Source organism: Psammomys obesus, unplaced genomic scaffold, assembly GCF_907164565.1.
Source record: "Psammomys obesus unplaced genomic scaffold, mPsaObe1.curated_primary_1811, whole genome shotgun sequence".
Taxonomy (NCBI): domain Eukaryota; kingdom Metazoa; phylum Chordata; class Mammalia; order Rodentia; family Muridae; genus Psammomys; species Psammomys obesus.
In genome coordinates this window covers 20,153,757-20,174,328 of record NW_026596034.1, presented here as the reverse complement: position 1 = coordinate 20,174,328, position 20,572 = coordinate 20,153,757, and positions in this window count along the sequence as shown.

Genomic DNA, 20,572 nt, shown 5'->3' with positions numbered 1-20,572 from the left:
TGTAACTGAATATGGGAGGGAGATGGAAGAGTTTGAAACTTTGGGCAGAAGAACCCTAGCATGCTGTAGACAGAGCTTCATGGTATATTCTGGAAGTAATTTGGATTACCAGAATTTTGAGAAAAATGTATTCACGGGAGGCTCAGCTCATTAGCTGTTTTTTTTTTGGGGGGGGGGGGGGGGGGGTTAGACTAGTCCTCTGTTGGGAACTGGACCAGAGAGCATTTATGTGATATTCTGGTAAGGAATCTCGCGGCATTCAGCATCCTTCCCATGTCTTGAGAACTTGAGTAAAGTTGAATACAGGAATAATGAATGGACTGATTTGTTTGGTGAAAGTAATTTTAAGATAGAAGAGCACTGAGGCTCTTTACTGCTCTCATCTGGCTCTATAGGGAAGAAGAGCAAAAAGGTGAAAACAGAAAGATCCTTAAAACGTGGAGTTTAGAGAGGAACAGCATGTAAACAAGTTTAAGCTTGCAGACAAATCAGGTTTGAAAGGAGCTGTAATTGTTAAAAAGATTAGTTCCATTAAAGATAAGCTTGACACTGTGCATTGGGATACCAGGAGAAATGTCTTGAGAGCAAGACCTTACTCATTAAAGACTCCATTGGTGAGAATGTAAATTCATTTGAAACCAGAAAGACTACACAGAATATCACTGAAAGTGTTCTTTGTTCCTCAAAGGCAGTTGTCCAGAAAGGTGTTTCTCCAGAAGCTACTGAATTGTAATCTGTGAGGGTCAGGCTGAAAGCCAAGCTGATGGCAGCACTTGGAAGCAAGATTTACTGTTAAAAATGGGTGCAGATTGAGGAGGTCGTGGAGTCTTGTATCATATTTCCAGAGAGCCAGATAATGTGTGAGAGGGTTAGAATCTCTGCAGAGAAGACACAGTTTAAAGTTGTAAGGGTGAAGCCTAAGTGATTATATAAAGTTAAATTGAAGATGCCAGAACCATAGAACATTAAATCAGGAAAGCTTTAGGCATGAACTAGAGCCAGCCTAAAGGAAAGGCTCTGTGCTGTAGGCAGAGGAGCTGGAAGAATGGGTCTACCTAAGCCATGTAGAATGCAGATGATTCCATCATGATTCTCGGATGCCGAATGTAGAGCTTTGGGTTTGGGACTTTGTTGATGCTTGGGCTGCTTTAGAGCTACTATTCCTTGCTGTGCTTCCATTCTTCCATTTTGAATGGTAACGTTTATTTTGTACCATTGTATATTGGAATTAAGTATGTAAAGTGGTCCTTCCGCTTTTCTTTTGAGATCACTACTAAGAGACTGCCTGTGTCTCAGATGAAACCTAGACTATAAACAATATTGGAATTATTAAAGACTGGGAACTTTGGGTGTTGCACTTCGTGCATTTTACAGTATGGGTTGGCCACAAGCCTGTGGAGGCAAGGGGCCAAAGATCCATATAGCTTAACAATAATGTATGTGGGCATCTGATCGAGGTGAAGCTGTGAGAGTTCGTCTGGACTGTCAACTGGTGGGATTTGGAATTACCATGGAACAAATCTCTGGGCCTATCTGTGAGAGATTATCTAGATTAGTTCATTAACATTGGAAAACACATCCTAAATGTGGGTCGGATGATTCCAAGGAATGGGGAGGAGAAACTGAGGTAAGTACTGGCACTTGCTTCCTTACAATTCAGAACACGGATGTGATCAGATGTCTCCAGTTCCTGTCAAGACTTCTCCACCATTGTGGATTTCAGCTTTAAACCGTGTGAGCCAAAACAAATGCTTCCTTCCTTAAGCTGCTTTTGTTGTACAGTAACAGGACAACTAACATGTCAGATGTGGACTTGGGCTTCCTGCTTTCCAAGACATAAGACAAACAAATTTGGGGGTGAGCATACCAGAGTTGAGCTTATGGCCTTTTCATATGCTAGACAAGTGCTCAGTGACTGAACTGCATCGTTAAGCTGCTACTTTTATTTTTAGATAGTTTCCCTTAAGTTTTCTATTTGGGCTCAAACTTTGTAACCAAAGCTGGCTTTGAACTTGTGATCCTCCTGCTCCAGCCTGCAGAGTGCTTGGGATTGCAGGTTTGAGCCACCAGTCATGATGCCAAATTAAATTTTATCTTTTACAAACAATTCAATGTTATGATATTCAGCGACACCAAGAAAAAATGAAAAAGATAGCTCCCTGACAAACTACTCCACGCCTCTTGAAGGCCCCCATTTCTGCCCCAAGATTTTAAAGGGAAAGCTCCTGAGAGAAATGCCGAGAGTTGAAGGGGATTTAACACGTATACAAAACTATACATGGTATAAATCTATTATATCTCTCAGTTGTTTGTTTTAGGTTTTCTAAGATGAGATAATTTATTTTGTTGAAAATCCAATAACCAAGCAAGTAACGGTTCTTTTATCCCTATTACTTTTCCCTCGAAATTCATCCTTACACTATGGCTTTGACCTACAGTGTCTTACAAGTGCAGAAGTGTGTATCTTGCTCCCTGTCCAGAAGGCAGCCTCCTTGAGAACAGGGTTGGTTACTCCTAGAACCCTGCTGGGAGCATGTGCCACTGAATATGGATCCAGTGCCACTACACTGGATACGGTAGGAGCCTGCCTTCTTCCACCCCTGCCTTTCTTTGTCTTCTCTTCCTCCCTCTTTCCCTCCATTTCTCTGCTTGTTTTCTATTGAGGTAGTTATGATTAACTCTAAGCCCATATACATACTAGAGAAGTTCTTTACTACCAAATGGTATCTCTGGCTCTTTATTTATTTTAAATTCTGAGACAAGGTCTTGCTAGGTTGCAGAGTTCATTACATCTGTTTGAGAAATTGTAATAAGCTAAATTCTGTGGAAGCGCTGCAGGAGGGGAAGATATTTCAAGCTCTGGGGATGATTAGATGTGATTGTAAATCTTCCTTAGGTCCACAGTGAAGCTTTCACTTAGTATAAAAACACCCTGAGCATTTGCAAAACTCCTTATCTTGGTGTTATAAGTGTACTTTGATATGGATGAAAGTTCTGTCCTGTTCATCACCTGAAGGTTCACACTATCCATATTCTTAACACATTGCTTCCGCTCATCCGAGAGAACTCCTGGGTTTCTGCAGAGGGCAAAGGATACGTCTACGCTGAATCTTTACCTAAAGCATTCTCCACAAACATTTCAGATCTGACTCTGCTGAGACTCAATTACCTGTAGACCTCTCACAGTGCTTCAGACTCAAGGATCTAGTTTCAAGAGGCAATTTCGTCACTCAGTGCCGGGCTGAGCACTCCGTCTGTGATCTTATACTTTCTTTACATTCAGATGATTGTCCCTGCCACTGCTTCTACCTCGAGGCAGAAAGAATTGTAACTTGTGGTAGTTTTCTCAGCTCCAGAGAATCAGAAAGCCCATATGCTCTACCATATTCATCCATCAAGGGGCATTCCCAACGTCTCCAAAGAAAACACCCTTTCCTTGTGGCAGTCTGCTTCCATCAGTGCAGCCTAAATTCACACTGACAACCAAAAGTACCTCTGGCTTACATTGAGCGGGAAGTCCCTCTGAGACCTTTGGGCATTTCAAAGTCATGTGCCTTGGCCATGTTGCATGGCTCACCTTTGTGTAGGTTATTAAAACAACAACAAAACTGAACTTAGACACTTAGAAACAGCGAACTAGTTATTCTGATCTCACTGTTTTGATTTGCTTAAGGTGTTTCGGATACTGGGTTTTTGTTTAAACTCTTTTGTTGTTGTTTCTCTCTTCTCTCTCTCTCTCTCTCTCTCTGTGTGTGTGTGTGTGTGTTTGTGTGTGTGTGTAATTTGATGAAAATAGTTCTTGTCCCCATCAACTTTCCCTTGAAGATTTTCAACCCTGATTTTCACACTGTGTGATTTTGCAGGTTTGGAGTTGTCCCTGAACTATTCTGTTTGATGGTTAAGTGACAGGAATTTGGCTGGGTTACTGCCATAATTAGACACATTGTGTGTGAAGTGCCCAGCAGAGTATCTGACACATACAAAGCACTTGAGGATGGTTGTTATTTATCAGGTAATGCATTTGCATTCAGTAGTGCCTCTTGTAAAGAAAAGCAACCTAACAGTGCTGTTTCTGAAATCTCACACTCATTGTATGAGGCCTACTTGGCTTGTAGTTAATGGTAATAACCAGTATGTCTCCCCCAGATCCACGTTATTTATATTTTTAAGACTCTGGTTCTGTTTGTGGATGGTGATGGTCTCTAAAGTGTTCAACTTAGCAGATAGTTCTTAGGTTTCTTTGATAGGCAGTGGCTATGAATTGCCATTCGATTTGGCTAGCAAAGAGCTAAACACAAAAATTTTCAAAGTACAACGATTTACCAATAAATTACCATGCAAGATTGGATAAGGCTCTCACTCTGATAAGCCTTTGTGTTCTCATTGCCAAAATAAGAGGACACAGGGAGGCTATCTGACATGGCCATATGACTTGTGAAGCCCTTTTCTCCTTTTCTTCTCCTTCTCTTGCTTCAGATACTTCCAAGTGGCTCTGTTCCAGGCATGACCAGGCTTATGGGCTTTGGGACCTCAGGCATCATTTGTCCTCAGGCTTCCTCAGGTAGCAGCTCTGAGTTAGCATGCCTGATGTAATGAAGCAGCAGGTCTGGGTGGCTTTAACAGCATGCATTTAGTGGTTACTACACTGCATGATGGAAAGTCAAAAATCAAGGTTCCCTAGACTTGACTCCCCAGTGAAGCAGATTTCCTGGTTTGTAGAGATCCTCGCCTTTCTAGGGTGCATGCTATTGTTCCTTGTGTCTTTTTGTTCTTAGGAAAGCTTTAATCCCATCACAAGGGTACTATCCTTTTGATGTTACCTAAATATAATTGTGGCATTTGCAGTTAGGATTTCAGCATATGACTGCCCCATTTGACAGAGAGAAACTGCAAGAAGCCAACTAACCTTGATGAGACTTATCACATCTGTAAAAGAGAAATGGTTGTCCCTGCAGAGCTTCAGAAAACTGACTCCAGCTGCTGTGAATGCATCCTATCCATGCCTGCCTTCCTGCTCTCTCTCTCACAGGATCCATTCCTCCTGCCTGGGATAGCTTCTTTCACCAATCATTCTCCATCTCCCCCCCCCATCTCAGTTGTTCTGGTCCTTCAACGTACAACAAACAACAGTTTTCTCATGCAGGCAGTTTACCTCCACTTAATCTGCTGCTACATTGTGTCAGTTCCCCCTTTCCCTTCCCCTGGGCTACGAGAACACAAGCTATATACTCCATCTTATTTTATTTCACATCCAGCAGTCTGAAAAGAATGCACTACGTGCTCAATGGGCATTTGAATGATGGATAAAAGGCACAGAAGGAGGACATAGAATGGATACATGGCTTCAACTTCCAGTCTATAATACAGAAATATACCAACAGAGAATATATAAGGACTTCCCCCAAGTAGTGGAAGCAAGCGTTGCTCATAAATGTTCAAATAAAAATTCCTGCCACAGTGGTGAAAGGAGTAAGGAGTTCAGGTGGCAGGTAGCAAAATGTGTTCAGCAAGCTGTGTCTGCTGCGAGGGTCTTGTATCTGCTTCAACATTCTTCATGCACATGAAGGTCCTGGAGGAGCAACTATGTCTGATGGATGCAAACTCGCTACCTACAAATCATGAAGCTAAGCACAAACCCGAGCAGCTAATGATCATCTTAATTAACCCACAAAACTTTATGCATGGCCGGTATTCATCCAACCTTTTGATCTTAGACAGAAATCTATTAAAGCCAGAGGAGAAAATGAAAAGACAAAATCTGGGGAACGTTTATACCTTGGTGGATATAAAAGTTGGCAGGTTCGATAACTCTAAAAGTGATCTATTTGCCAATAGCAATATTACATTAAGTTAGGGAAACATCATTCTTTTAAATGCAAGCCTGGTGAGCAGTCTGAGTAATGACTTAAAATTTCACGTGTCCAGAGCTTGTTGAGACTTGAAAGACTAGAATTCATTCTTGCTTTATAAGGAACACATTTTTCTGCAAAGAAGTAGCCCCAAATTTGGTGTTGAGTCAGAAACTAACTGGAGAACCTAATGAAAATCATGGACTCTCTTCTAGAAGAATGTTCGTGACTGGGCATAGAGTGTTCGGTGTCTCTCGGGGGTTCACAGACCGTTGAGATATTCATCTGTGGAGTCTGGTCATAAATCCCAATGCCTGGGAGGCTGGATGGTTACACGCACAGGTTTCCAACCATGAACATAAGCAGCCTTAGCAGACACTTCACTGAAGCTTTTCAAAATCCACATTGCCCTGATGTGAAATGAATGTAGATCATGGCAGCCCTCCAGGAGGAGGACCTTGGCAGAGCTGACACTGGAGAAGTTTTGAAAATACCCCCTGCTTCTCTTGTCTTTCATCCTCCACCCTCTCCATAAGCAGAATTGTCAGGAGGAAGGACAGAACAACGAGTTTGGATCAGAGATCGAAATGCCAATTCAGCAGGTTCTTACGCAATTAGCTTGGGATCTTTGCCAGGAGACTTTCCTCTGTCAACCATTTTCTGATTTGTAGGCAGTCATTGCTAAGATTGGGGTGAAGGGCATTGGCTTTCTGACACTTCCCTCAATTCTACTTCATTTTCTTAAAAAGAAAGTTAAAGGTGGAGAATAAGGATTCATTATAGGGTGTCCTCCAGAAGGAAGTCCCAGATACTGGCTGCACCATGTTACTTCTGAATGCATGGTACAAGATGGTGGTGATTCTCCATGTTGTTCCCAGGGGGGTTGAGATTGAGATTCTGGTAAAGTATTGCTCCATTCACAGAAATATGCTAGAAATGATTAGACCACTCATAAGGGACATATACATATATAAACATGTATATATGGTTGTTGTAAACAGATGAACATTATTTGACTATATATTTGACTATTTCACTACATGGTAATTTACCTGATTTGGCTTCTAAGGAGAACCTGGCTTAAATTAAAGTACTCAAATTTAGGTTTTGCTATGATTTTTTTTTTTCAGTTGGAGTAGGATGATGACCCAGGTGGGAAGATGTTACAGGGTTCCAGGATCTTTTGTTAACATGGGACCAGAGATGGATCCCACAGGCCCTGAGTTTCCCAAGTCTCAGTTTATAATCTCTACCATGAAAATTTTCATCTACAGAGTAGAGCTAAAGTGCCACACTCTTGCCACAGAAGCCAGCCTGCTTACCTGAGTTCAGTGTCTGAAATCATGCAAAGGTAGAAGGGAAGAACCAACTCCACAAAGTTGCCTTCTGACCACACATACATACAGCATGGCATACATACCTACCTTGCCCACCTCCTCAAAATTCAGAGGACAAACCAATTGGATCATGTAGGGGGCCATTCAGAACTGAAAGGATACAGACCAGAATAAAGGGAGAGGAGCCCAGAGATGCCAGAAACAAGCAGGAAGAGATGGAAGTTGGAATGAAGCAAAAACGAGAGAGCTGGCTCAGGCATCGCACTTCTGTGTGCTTTAGCCCTATCCACTTTCAAAAAATGGCGTTCCCCACCTACAGCAGCTAGCTTTCCTGGAATGTCCCCCATGGACCCAGATACCCTTCAGTTACTGCAAGCCCAACAGTAGTTTGTTGTACTTTCACTGCCAGATACCTGAGTACTTGGTGATAATCCCTGGTGAAAAGAATGTCCAGTGAATCTTGTAACTCTCTCACAGGGTGTTCTCAATTTTAGCCATCTTATGCAGTTATGATAATCTTTGAGGGTACCCAAAGAAGCCTCAGATTCAGATTTAAATCAATAGGATCCTTAGCAGGTTCCTACTAACAATGTAAGAGCCATGACCTAGCTCTCTTTCTTTGTATGTGTGCATGTGAGTGTGCATGGGTCTGTGAATGTCCCATGTGTTGTCCTTGGTTGCCCTCCTTATTGTGTGAGATACAGTTTCTTACAAAATCTGATACTTGCTAATTTGGGTACACTACCTGGTCTGAGCAGTCACCAAGGATCCTCCTGCCTCTCCTCCTCCAGAAATGGGAGGATAGGTACGAGTGACCGTGCTTGGGGGTTTTATGAGAGTTCTGGGGATCAAACTCAGGTATTCAAGATTGTATGGCAAACCATACAATCTGAGTCACTTCCTCAACCCTAGTTGTCTTCTGGAACAGCATGTAAACAAAGCCTGGCATCCCGACTTAGAGTAGATGCTCAGCAGTACATGCTGAGTGGGCACATACATGGGGATATTGCCAAAATTTTATGTTTTCTTGATTAGAGTCTGAAAGGATTGCTTAAGTCTAAATATTTTTTCTAACCGTTCACAAAACCAAAGAAAGCATAGTTTCAGGGTTTCCTTCCATCTAAATGCATTGTGTAGGATTATATTATTCTCCTGTTAGGAACTGCATGAAATATCCATAGTTTTCCTGAAATTCTTTCAGAAATAACCTGGCTTTTCACATGTTTACACAACACACAACAAAGGAAATTTCCTCTTTGGATTTCCTTTGGAAATGTCAGCTACATTGTGCCAGAAGCCATCTGAAGTTCTGAGAGATGTAATGGTCAATGTAGCAAGAGCACGCCTTAAGTATTTTCCATCTTTGATGTTGGCATCTACTGGTTTTTCAGGGCTGACAATTGAACCCAGGGTGTCCTGCATGATACACAATTGCTTGGTTACTGAGCTGTATGCCCAGTCCTCAGCATGCATACCTGTAAGAGGGACATTAGTTTTTTTGGTTGGGCCATGACAGAAAACCATGATTCATTCTTTGGACTACATGAGGATTTCATTAGGTTTGGGAACTCCTGGAAAAGGAAACAATTAGCATAGCCTTTGTTTCTATTGACAACTTTTTTAAAGGCCTTTTATACTGATGGTTAATGTACTCACTAGAGTGTCAAGAAGATGCTGGGCATGGTTGAGGTCCCTTCAGTCACCAGAGGAAACCAGGTCCTCAACAGACTGCTATATGTACTGTTATTGTGTTGTGAATAAAAAGGGTTAGCTTTTATCCGTAGAGTTGTTAAATTATTTTATTTCTATTGTTTTATTACTGTCATAATTATTTTCACAGAGGGCAGGAGCAAGTCCCTACTGACCTAAGGAAGTTCTTCCTTGACCAATGCAATAATTTTGTGTCTTTATCCTCCACCAATAATGGCCATCTTTGTTCCTTAAGTGTATTTATGATTTCAAATGTTCTGTTGGTGAGATATTGCCCCTAGCTAATAATTTCTTGAGATAATATATAAAAGAAAAATAAGAGAAATAACATAATGGAAACTTGAGGATTGTGAGTTCTGAGGATATAAGCAGAAACGATATTATTCAGGGGCTAAGAGATCAATGAGACACACCTCTAGGCATATAGGTGTGGGTATGTCCAGAGAGAATTAAATCATAAGAGCACTGACCTAATGAATGGGTTTCTCTCTTGATTCATTCTTGGGAGGTGGTGAAAATTATGGAGATGATTAAAATTTAAACAAACAAACAAACAACAACAACAACAAAAAAAAAAAACAGGGAGGCAGAGCTTAGTTAGAGGGTTGTGACATTTGGGTTGTGTTCCAGGGGTACATTTTCCTTGGATGTTGTGTGACTCTGGCTGTGTTCCATGAGGTCCATTTTCCTTGGCATCTTCCTATGTTTTCCTCCTCTCTGTGCTTTCCTTTCACCACAACAAAGGCCCTTTACTATAAGCTGCTGTGGCTGTGATGATCTGCCCAAACTTATGGAGCCACTCAACCATGGCCTGAATCCCCTGAAACCATGAGCCAAAATACATCAGGTGTCTTTAAGCAGTTCTGCCAAGTGTTTTGTCTCAGGAAAAGAGCTGAAGTAACCAACACACACACATTGAAGTTTAGAATCAGCTCACAGTTCTTTGGTTTGTGTCTAAGCTTTGCAGGATTCAATCTGCTTTTGCCACCCTCCCACTGGGCTGTGTGCTGCCCTCATTGTCAATTATGTGTGTTGGCTCCAAACACTCTCCTGCCTAGAGGATCCTTCTCTGTGCTCTTCCAGACTTCACTCCTCACTGGCTGAAGGTTCAGCAGGGGAGTCCATTCTATGGGGGATCCTCTTGCTGTGTTGTCAGGCAGCTTTATTTTCTGTTTAAATGTCATCTCTGTCCAGGCTGCAATATTTGAGAGCTGAGACTGTATTGCCCCTTCCCCCATCCCTCTTCAGCACTGGACCTACAACAATGTTTGCTTCTGGCTTCTGCCAGTTTGCTAGGCAGACAGATCTGCTCCCTGGTGAGGGTGTGCCCTGCCTTGCTGCATAGTTTTGTTGAAATTTCCAACACATTTCAGATCCTGAGAAAAGGTACTTGTTTTAACAAGGCTGCTGGGCAGAGGTCATTGCTTTTGACGAGGTTTCTTTTCTTTCCTTTTTAATGAACTTAATCTGTTTTAATATCTTTTCCAAAGCAGACTACATTAAATGACCCTGACTTGGCAGAAAGCCTTCTCTTGAGTGCTTTGGGGGGATTAGAGGAAGTTCTTTTACAGCCTCTTAGCATGATTGGCTGCCTTTTCGTTTCTTTGGGTTATCAGGGATTGAGATTTGATCCTAATTAATGAAGGTGGAGCCCTGAGCCCTGCAGTTTTTTCTTTCAGGGAGAGAGGTAGGGGTTGAATTCTTTGGGGAAGTGAATATGGTCCCTGCATACCTCTTGATCTCACCATGACTAGCCTTCAACTTTAGATTCTCCTGCCTCTGGAGTGCTGGCATTACAGGTGCTGCACCTTGAAATCCATGTTCTCTTAAGTCTCGATTTTATTACTGAATGTGAGAGCAGGTGAAGATACATGCCAGGGGCTTTGGGAAGTGGAGCAAGCAGCAGAAAAGGGGAGAGAGTATCATGAATTTGACAGAGAGTAAATGCTACCCTAATAGTCACCTCTGGCTCTAGAAGCCATCTTTAATACCAATGGAACCAAGAGGGATGCCATACTGTACAAATTAAAAGTCAGTGGTGACATTTTTTATTGTTCAAAGAGCATATAAAGGGAGTAAAGCTGTGACAGATCAATTAACAGAGTAAAGACAATGGGAAGTGCTCCAAAATAACTTTGTCCTTTATGTTGTAATCAGATTCTTGGCTCATTTTGTTTTGGGGAATGAATCTGCTTGGAATTGGTTCACAGTGGAGAGAGTCATGGGAAAGGCAAAAGGTCCATTTCAGGTTGTGTCTGCTGGGTTCTCTGTGGATTTCTTTAAGCTGATGTGTGTTCCTTTGTTATTTCTCATCTAGACCTGGAATATACCTTGCCCACAAGAATAAGAGATAAGCTAGAGGTGAATTATTTTCCTTTCTTTCATTGGCACCCAATGAATGCTGGTGGTATATAGCACTCCTGAGGACCTTAGAGAAAGACGCAGTCAGGAAGGACACTTCCCACTGGGTCAGAATTAATAGATAAACTGGCTGAGGGTGACTTAGACCACTTCTGACCTCAGCAATTGGTGAATCCTTCCAACCATGGTATGCAAATTCCACAGAGCAAGCAGCAAACCCCACGTATTCTGTCTCTGATCTCAGACAGAGAGGGCAGAGCACTGAAAGATTCCAAAGAAGAAAGCAGAATGAACGTGTCCAAACATTCAGAGGCAAACCTGTCCTTAAAGCTTTACCTATTGCATTTTGGTGAAAGCCTGCACCTTCCTCAGAATATTGAATTTAAATATTCTGTTCAGCTGCCCTGTACTCCAGAAATACAATCAACTGCTGCACTATTTTTAAAGGCTCATTGGGCTTTATTAAGTAAAGAGAGGCTTCTTCTTGACATGATTTTGAGGATTTGCTGTCTTAGCAGCGGGCTTGGGTGTTGATATTCTGGCAGAAGTTTCTCTGTGTATATTAATAGACCTGGTAACGTCTGGTGCTTAGACAATGTTCTAAGCATCTTTTAGCCAGTCACTTCGAGTTCTCTAGACTTCACTTTTTCTTCTGAATAATGGAGATTAAAAGGTCACTTCCTAGTTTACTGTGAAGATGAAATTCAACGAGATGGCTCTACTAACATAGAGAAGTTGTCCTTGGCTTCCATTCATTTATTCACTGTATTCACCCCAGGTCAGTCATTCCAACACACTGCTGTCAAAGCAGATGCTGGAGAGTTGTCATTCTAACGTCTCTTTTGGTTTGTATGTACCAATAGATTCTAATAAGATAGTGAATGATTAAAATTCCACATGCTGAGATTCAGGTACTTTGATCCATTTTCCCACACATAGCAACATAATCCATTAACTCTTGCCCAGGATTAAGAAGTATATAAAACATCCCACCATGGAAATGAAGAACAGAGTCTTGGTCAAAGGAGGAATCTTTGCATCTGGATAGATTTATTCAAATCCCAGATCCGCTGCTTACTGGCCATGTGTAGGTGACATACTTATGTGCTGAAAGCCAAATTTCTATCATGTGTAAGGAAAAATAATACAACCTGTCCCAGAAAGCTGCTGGCAGCTCAAAGTGCCATATTGCCTAGGCTGTGGGCAGCACACCATGGGCTTGTGTATGGGAGGGTCTCTCTGCAGGAGTGGCTGGTATTGAGGTGCCGATCTTATCTCTTGCTTGCCTTTAGTTCTTTTCTCTCAGGGCTCTCCTTAATTGTCTTAGTTGCTTTTCTATTGCTGTGATAAGACACAACAGCCATGGAAACTTACAGACAAAAATAGGTTTATTGGGGAATTACAGTTTCAGAGGGAGAGTCCATGGCCATCAATGGTGGGAAATGTAGCAATAGGCAGGTAGAGCATGGATTGGAGAAGTAGCTAAGATCCTGTACCCTAATCTGCAAGTAAGAGGCAGACAGAGAGAGAGAGAGAGAGAGAGAGAGAGAGAGAGAGAGCGCCATTGAGGCCAACTGGAGAGAAAGTGAGACTCCTTTGAATAAAGTTATATTTAGAGCCTTCTCTCAGGGACAGTTTTATAAAGTAGATGAGAATTTCCTTGTCATGACCATGATCAAACCATGGTAAACAAAGTTTAGACCTTCATCTGTGGCAGCATGTCTAATGAATACCCCCAAATCTAGAGTCTAAGCCAGATTTCAGCCACCCTACCTCTTTGTAAGATTTTATGAAAGCCCATGATCACTGGTAGTTACAAGCAAATATATATATATATATATATATATATATATATATTTTTTTTTTTTTTCAAAGTATTCATGAAAGGTTTGGCCAGATCCCCTTCATAGGAATTCTTTGCTATGAGACAGTGAGAGAGAATTAAGCCAGGTTTGTAAGTGTAAGAACTCCTTTCTACTACTCATTATCTATGCAGCCTTGGGGAAGTTATGGACTTTCTCTATGCCTCAGATTACATGTCTATAAAGTGAGAGTATTGCAATATACTGCCTCAAAAACTGCTCTGCGGATTAAACAAAGGATATATGTATAGCACTCTTCAGAGTATTGTGTATGGAGATGATATTTCTTGAGCACTTAGTCTTATAATAAAATTCAAACCTTTTGGCAGGTCTGACATTCCAAGAGCCAGGTACTGTCACTACAGCCAGCACTTTGAATCAAAGATCTTCACGAGCTTCTAAATAAATGTTACATGGCTGCTACTACTGCTACTCTTTTTGGAGATGTCTATTAGAAATATGATTCAATTGTCAGAGACAAAATATTCTTAAGATGTCTTCAACCATACCCTCAAATTATATGACAGTGTCTGGCTTTAATACCCATCTAAATAGTTATACTGTTGACAGGTTTTGAGAGCAGAGTTTGCTCTTCCATTCCTCTCATTAACTTATGTAGCAACATCATAACTCTCTGAAAGGATTTCAGGGGGAAAAAGCACGCTGGCATATTCCATCTAAATTCATTTCATATAGCGTCTGTGTCAGAGCGTTTGCATATGAATGAGATGCCTTGACGTTCCCTCATTAACATGGGAGCTTCGCTGTGACATGCTTTAGAGTTCAGGTTCAAGAGTTTGGAGGGGAGAGAGGCAAGAAAGGCTGGAGGCTCAGTCCATTTGAGATTTAACTGTAGAAGCCTGGTGGATAATCTCAGTCTTCATTAGGGACAGAAGTTCCGTCTTTTGCCTTTAGGGTAGAAAACCAAGCTTCTCTTCATCCCACTCTCCCCACCACACAGAAAGCTACATTATAGCAACACAGATAAGATTTTTTTTTTCATTAGTACTTTCAACCTTTGTGTGTATAAATGGCTCCCTCTGCTCACCAGGGCCTTCTTTCCTCTCTGGCAAGCCTTAGCAATTTAGCTGAATTACAATGTCTCTCAATCTTTGCTCAAATTTTCCCAGCCATATATATAGCCATTTCTTCTCCGCACCCCAGCACCAGATGGTCACATGTGTCCTGACCTGTGCTCCGTGTTCCCCAAGTTACATGTGCCTTTTGCTCATCTTATTTTTTCAGGAGCGTATGAAGCTCAGACTAGTCTCAACTCTGCTTTGTAGTGGAGAGTGGTTCTAAACTCTGGATCTTGTTAATTCAGCCTCCAAAGATCTGGGACTAAATGGGTAAGGTACCATGCTTAGTTGAGTCTTTTGTGCTTTAAACTGAAGTGTAAGGAGCCAAAAAAAGGAACTAAGTTTTGTTTTTTTTTTTTTCTTAATGACTCCAGACCCAAAAGTCAGCATGTAGTGAAAAGAATTTAATAAATGTCTACCAAAGACATAATGAAAAAAAAAAAAAAAAAGGAAAACCTACAATAAAACTATGCCTTGTTATGCAATTGCATTTTAGAACACTGGACTTGGAGGTGATTCACATCTTATGCCCAGCTATAGCCCTTGTTAACATGTTCTAAATTGAAAGGACATGGTTCTCTGTGGTTAAAAACTGGAGAATGACATAGTACCAGATAGAGCAACAACAGGCAGGACAGATTGCATCATCTCTGGATCTAAGGGAACTGTAATTTCTTTGATAATTGTATGGTAGAGTTCTTAGGACAGTGACATGAGACAGTAAAGGAGAGGGACTCTCCTTTTTGTACTGTCATCTCAACCACCTGCAAGACCAAGATCAGCCATGTGACCTTGCCTAAGTTTTCAAACTTTCCTAGAACTCAGTTTTTCTTATCTGTACAATGTGTCTGATACACATGACCAGTGGCATTGGGATGTTTTGTGCTCTACCACATAGTAACCCATACATGTCATAGTCTATGAATGTGGAAATCTTGATCTCATAGAGGTTACCCATTGCTAGGTACTAATACAATTCATTCCATTTGGTGCTTACCAGAGTCCTGCAAAATTCCTAATGTCTTCATTTGGAATATATGAAAAGTCCTGTCATTAAAAACATGGGTGCCAAGTCAATGTTCACTGAGATCATGTATTCTGTGCTTTAGGTTACTGAATGTCCTGGTCAGGGTCATGTAGTGTACAACTCCTATGCTTTAGAAACTTGGATATAGGCAATACAGCCCTTTTCTGCCCAGTGTCAGCCTCTGTTGATGTGACCTGGGGGCTGTCACTTTTGGGCCAGATCAGTCAATAACAGAGACCAGTAATGTCAGGGAACTGCAGTGGGAACAACTCCAAAAGCAGAATATAGGTAAATACACGGGCAATTGTGTGGTATCCAACTGTATCAGCTTTATATCTCTGCTATAACAAGTATCTCCAAATTTCATGACTGCAAACAATGCACATTTATTCTTTTTCAGTTAGAAAGTAGAAGTCCAAAACCAGGTTTGTTGAGCTAAAATTAAGGATAAGAACCTGGTTCTTTATGAAGGCTACAGTGGAGAATTGATTTCTCCTTCTCCAGCATCCAGCACAGGCTGTGTGCCTGCTTCAGCTCTGACTGTTCCCTGGTCTACAAGGCACAGTATCTGGCTGTGGACATCACACCATTTGCCTTCTTTTGTCTTTTCATTCCTATCTCTTCTACCTTCCTCTTATAAAGATATATCACGTCTAGGACACACCTAGAAGTGATAACATTCCCACTGCAAAAGCTTTAATGCAATCACACCTACAAAACCATTTTCTCCATTTAAGGAGACATTTGTAAGTCCGTGGGGTGAGGACATAGATAACTTGTGGGCCATTACTCAGATTATCATAGGAGGCAAGAAGGTCTAACTAGAAGTGAAGGAGCTCTAACCTATGAATATACACAGACCACTGCAGCAGATTCCCACTGTGGGCTTTGCTCTTGTCAGAGGCTACCTGGAACATTTTTTCCTCTAGCTCATGAGGACAAAAAGACAAGTTCTGGATCATCTTGTGATAAGTGTGTTTGATGGGAAAAAGGAACAGAGCATCATTGAACTAACACTGCTGTGGTATGAGTGTGGCTCTCTGGTACAGAGACTGCTCCTTCCAGATGTTAACAACACCACCTTTTTGGGACACCTTCCCAACTGACTCCCCCACACTGCTCCCTCTTGGTTTCACTGAGGGAAGAAATATCTCATTTAATTGTAAGCAACTCATCTTGGTCACACATATTTTGGAAAATGACATTTTTTTCCCCTGGTGTTAGAAAAAGTGCTCTGGGCCTTCCCAGCTCTTCTCAGCATGCTCAACTACTGTTGGTGATGATGTGGGAACAAATCCTAGTCACAGGCTTTAACACATCTATTGACCTCTGCCGTTGTGGTCTGGACATAGCAGCCCCTTGTTCGACTTTCTGAGCAGTTGGAGACCACAATGTACCTTTAATCTCTTGCTTGGGATAATGGGATGACTTGGAGCCCAGCTGGGAACTGTGGGAACTGTCTTGCTCCTTACAGATGCTTCAGCTAGGTGACTTTGGAAGTGTCTGGCCATTGATTTGATTATTTCAAGACCACACAGAGGGCTTAACTTGCTCACAGACAATGTCAGACAATTAGTGGACAGAAAGTGCTCTAAGCTCCATGCTGCAAATGTTCCTCTCTTTTTAACACTTCCCTGAGCAGAGTCCTGGGGGACTCAGTCCTGAAGTGTCCACTATCAATGTGAATAAGAGAAAGAAAAATCACCACGATTAAATAAAACCTTCTTTATATCTCTTCCAGATAGAACTGTTTGGGGATCTATTTGTTCTGCCAACTTGAGCTGATATCCCCTTTCCAAAGGTTGTGTTTAGAAATTCCCAAGAAATACCCACTGCTTTAGTTCTTATCAGCAAAAGTAACAAGACACTTTCCACAGCAAGGTTCCATCGAAACAGGTGTTTCTCTGGCAGTGCAGGCTGATACATCAACGAGAATGCCAGTGACTAGGCATAGCCAAGTTAAACAGTCACACATGTGCCCTTACTGCTTAGGGTGTAGGTGGGCAGTGGGGTACACAGATGAAATCTTGGTGCTCTTTTTCTGCTCAATAGAAAAATCTATTAACTCTGCAGAAGACACTTATTTAGTTCACTGAACTTGAAATCATCCTATCCCTTACCACAGCTTGTAAGCAATAGCGGAGTCACAGCAAAGCGTGGAGGAGAGAGTGAGAGAGTCAGCTTAGGCATGTTCAGCATGCTTTAAAAAATAACACTGGCCACAAACCTCGATATGACATTCTGGGAACGCTGCTTTAAGTAGGCTGCTTGCTCCCCAATTTTTAAGTGAAGAATCAGAGGCTAACAGGGCTTTGGGAAATTTTACTGGGATATTGAGCTTGCAAAATGCTTGCACTATACTTTAACAATCTCCTCTTCACCTGCTGCCCACTGTGTTACTCTGCTACTTCAGAGTTTGGTTTAGGCTGTGTGGGGGTGGGGACGGGGGATGTGGTTGTGCACGAATGCACAGATGTATCAGTTCATGTTTGTGTTCGTGCAAGCTGAGGCCAGAGATAGACTTCCTGTGTTTCTGTGAATTCCTCTACAACTTATTTTTGAAACCAGGTCTCTCTCTGAACCTGTGGCTCATGGTTTTGACTAGACTGGCTAGGAAGCCACATGGATCTTCCTGTCTCTGATGGTCTCTGCCTCCCTGGCTCTGGGATTGCAGGCATTCACTGCAACTGGCTTTGCACCAAGGTTCCGGGGTCTGTACTCTGGTCCTCATGCATGGGGGTAAAGCACTTTCCCCAAAGGGTTATAGGCCGGGACCTCTTCCCTCTTCTGCCAAGCTTGGCTTTATAGAGAGAGTTAAAATTAAGAAAGGATTGCATGTTTTCATTCCCACCCAAACAGGCTGGGATGCTTTTGTAAAGATGGAATCCTTTTGGGGCCATGGGCCTGTTCACTGCCTATGAGGTTTCCACACTCTTAGGGCCTGAGATTAGAGACCATCATCACAGGAGCTGGTTAGTTAATTGCACAATAATCTGGAGACTTCATTGTACAGAACAGAAGTTCTCAAAGGAACGTCCCTGATCCTGCAGCATCTCAGAACTCAACAGAACTGCAAATCCTCAAGTTCTCTGCAGATCCCTTACACCAGCACCGGATACACCTGCCTGAGTCACCTACATATTAACAAGCTCTAAAGGCAGTTGGTGTTCACTCTAACCAGTGTCCTCCTAGTTTGTGCTCTGCCCCTCTCAGGAATCTCAAAACCATTCTCAGCACACCTGGACACAACACAGTAAGGGTAGGGCTCTGTGGCATCTCCTCCTAGCATGTAGAGAACTTAGAACCTGTGAGCCACGGCAGATGGATGGATGGATGGATGGAAGGAAGAAAGATACACCTGCCAGAGAGTGTTCTACATGTCATGAGATTAGTAGGGGCATCCTGGCTCCTCCTGGCATAGAATTTCTGGCTGGCAGATCCATGATCTTAGTACTCTGCTGCCTTTGTATTCCCTGACTGTTCTCCTCCCCCTCCTGGAAGCCTCTGACTTAGGGAACCCTTGTCCAAGCCCCACCCCACCAAACATGTGATTCCAATCATTAGCACCTTGTAGTTGGGATCCTTGCCTGGTAAATCTCTTTTTTCTCTCAAAGTTCAGGAAAAGGGAGGGGGCAGGAAGCCCAAAGGAGCTCTCGCTCTCAGCCCCTTCATCTGCTCCTAGTAGAACAAAGCTGTGGTGCCGGAAGGCGCTTTGATCCCAGACAATGAGAGCAGCTGGATTAAGTGTTGGGAGAGATCAGACAGCTCTGGCACAAAACAGGTCAGTTACTTCTCTCTCTTCTCTTAAAGATCCAATTCATATTCTGGAAATAACAATTTAAAAAAAGTCTAATGTTTTGAAAGAGTTTTTCTATCACCAGATTTCAGGCATTGCCTTAGGCACCTGCAGATTGGGTGTCCCATGGCAAGCTCTGCTCTTGGATGGGAGGCTCCTTGTCAGCAGGAGGCCTGTATACTGGGACAGCACATGACATTCAACATTCCCCAGGGATTCTGAGGACACAGAATGGCAGCTGGGACTTGAAAATGCTGGAGGCTAGAAGGGACCTTGGGGAACTTGCCCATGTGTGTTCAAGATAGCTGCTAGGCACAGAAAATTCAGTTTAAAAATAAGCGTAATAAAATAAACATTCCCAGGGCCCAGGAGATGGCTCAGCAGGTAAAGGTGCTTACACTAAACCTAAGAAACTAAGTTAGATCCCCCTCACCCCATAATGGAAAGAGAAAACTGACTCCTAAAAGTCGTTCTATGACCTCCGTGCATTTGCTGTGGCACATTCACAAACACACACACACACACACACACACACACACACACACACACACACACACTACATATAATGAAAAAGGTGAAATAAACATTTCTGCACAGAACACTTATAGGATAATCACGTAGCCTAGCAAAGAATCTCTGCTATTCTGGGGGCCCTGTTTCCCCACAGGCTGTAGTAATAATTGTAGTAATAATCCTCAAGATGTGCTCACTGTTGATACCCCATTTTGCAGATGAGAAACATCAAGGCCCAGAGAAGCTGGTAAATTACCTAAGTCACAGAACTCAATGTTAGACAGAGAAGGTAAGCATAGGTTCATGTCTGCCAGTACATGCTCTTCATTCTAGGAAAGAGTCCCAGTCTATAACTGCCCTGGACCATCTGAAGTAATGATGGAGAGGTGTGGGAAAATCATGTTTTCTGAGTACTCAGGACACTATATTCACCATGTTTCTTTTACTTAAGCTAAACTGAGTACAGTGTGACAAGGGCTGGCTGTCCTGGCAGAGTATAAGCTTGTCAAGGAGAGGATGCACAGTTTTGTGCTGCCAAATGGCCAGGCAGAGGCAGCCTTTCTTCACAGATAATGTGAGCCCAGTGTTTGGAGGCACAAAGGGTAGAGGGAGGAGAAAAAATGGATCAGGTTGGCAAGTGTGATGTGTGCAGACATCAGAATGGGAATGGGGATTAGGGGATGCTTTTGGTTTCTAGAGTTTTAATTCTGGCCTCTTAGTAACTACTGTCTTTAAAGAAGTCTGAGGTGCTTGGTGTGTCAGAGTGATGGAGTGAGAATGAGAAGTACACAGTGCTGGGAAGGATCTCAGCCCAAGGTCCCAGGTTATGAGTAAAGTTACAGGCAGAAAGTAAATGCCAGTCCCGGGGCGGGGGGTGGGGGAGCTCTGTTCGATCTCACTTCCTCTACATAACTTTAACTCTGGATGATTGAATTTCTAGTAATGCCCTTATGAATCTTCCATGTTTTTTGGTTTCTTCTTCTTCTTCTTTTTCTTCTTCTTCTTCTTCTTCTTCTTCTTCTTCTTCTTCTTCTTCTT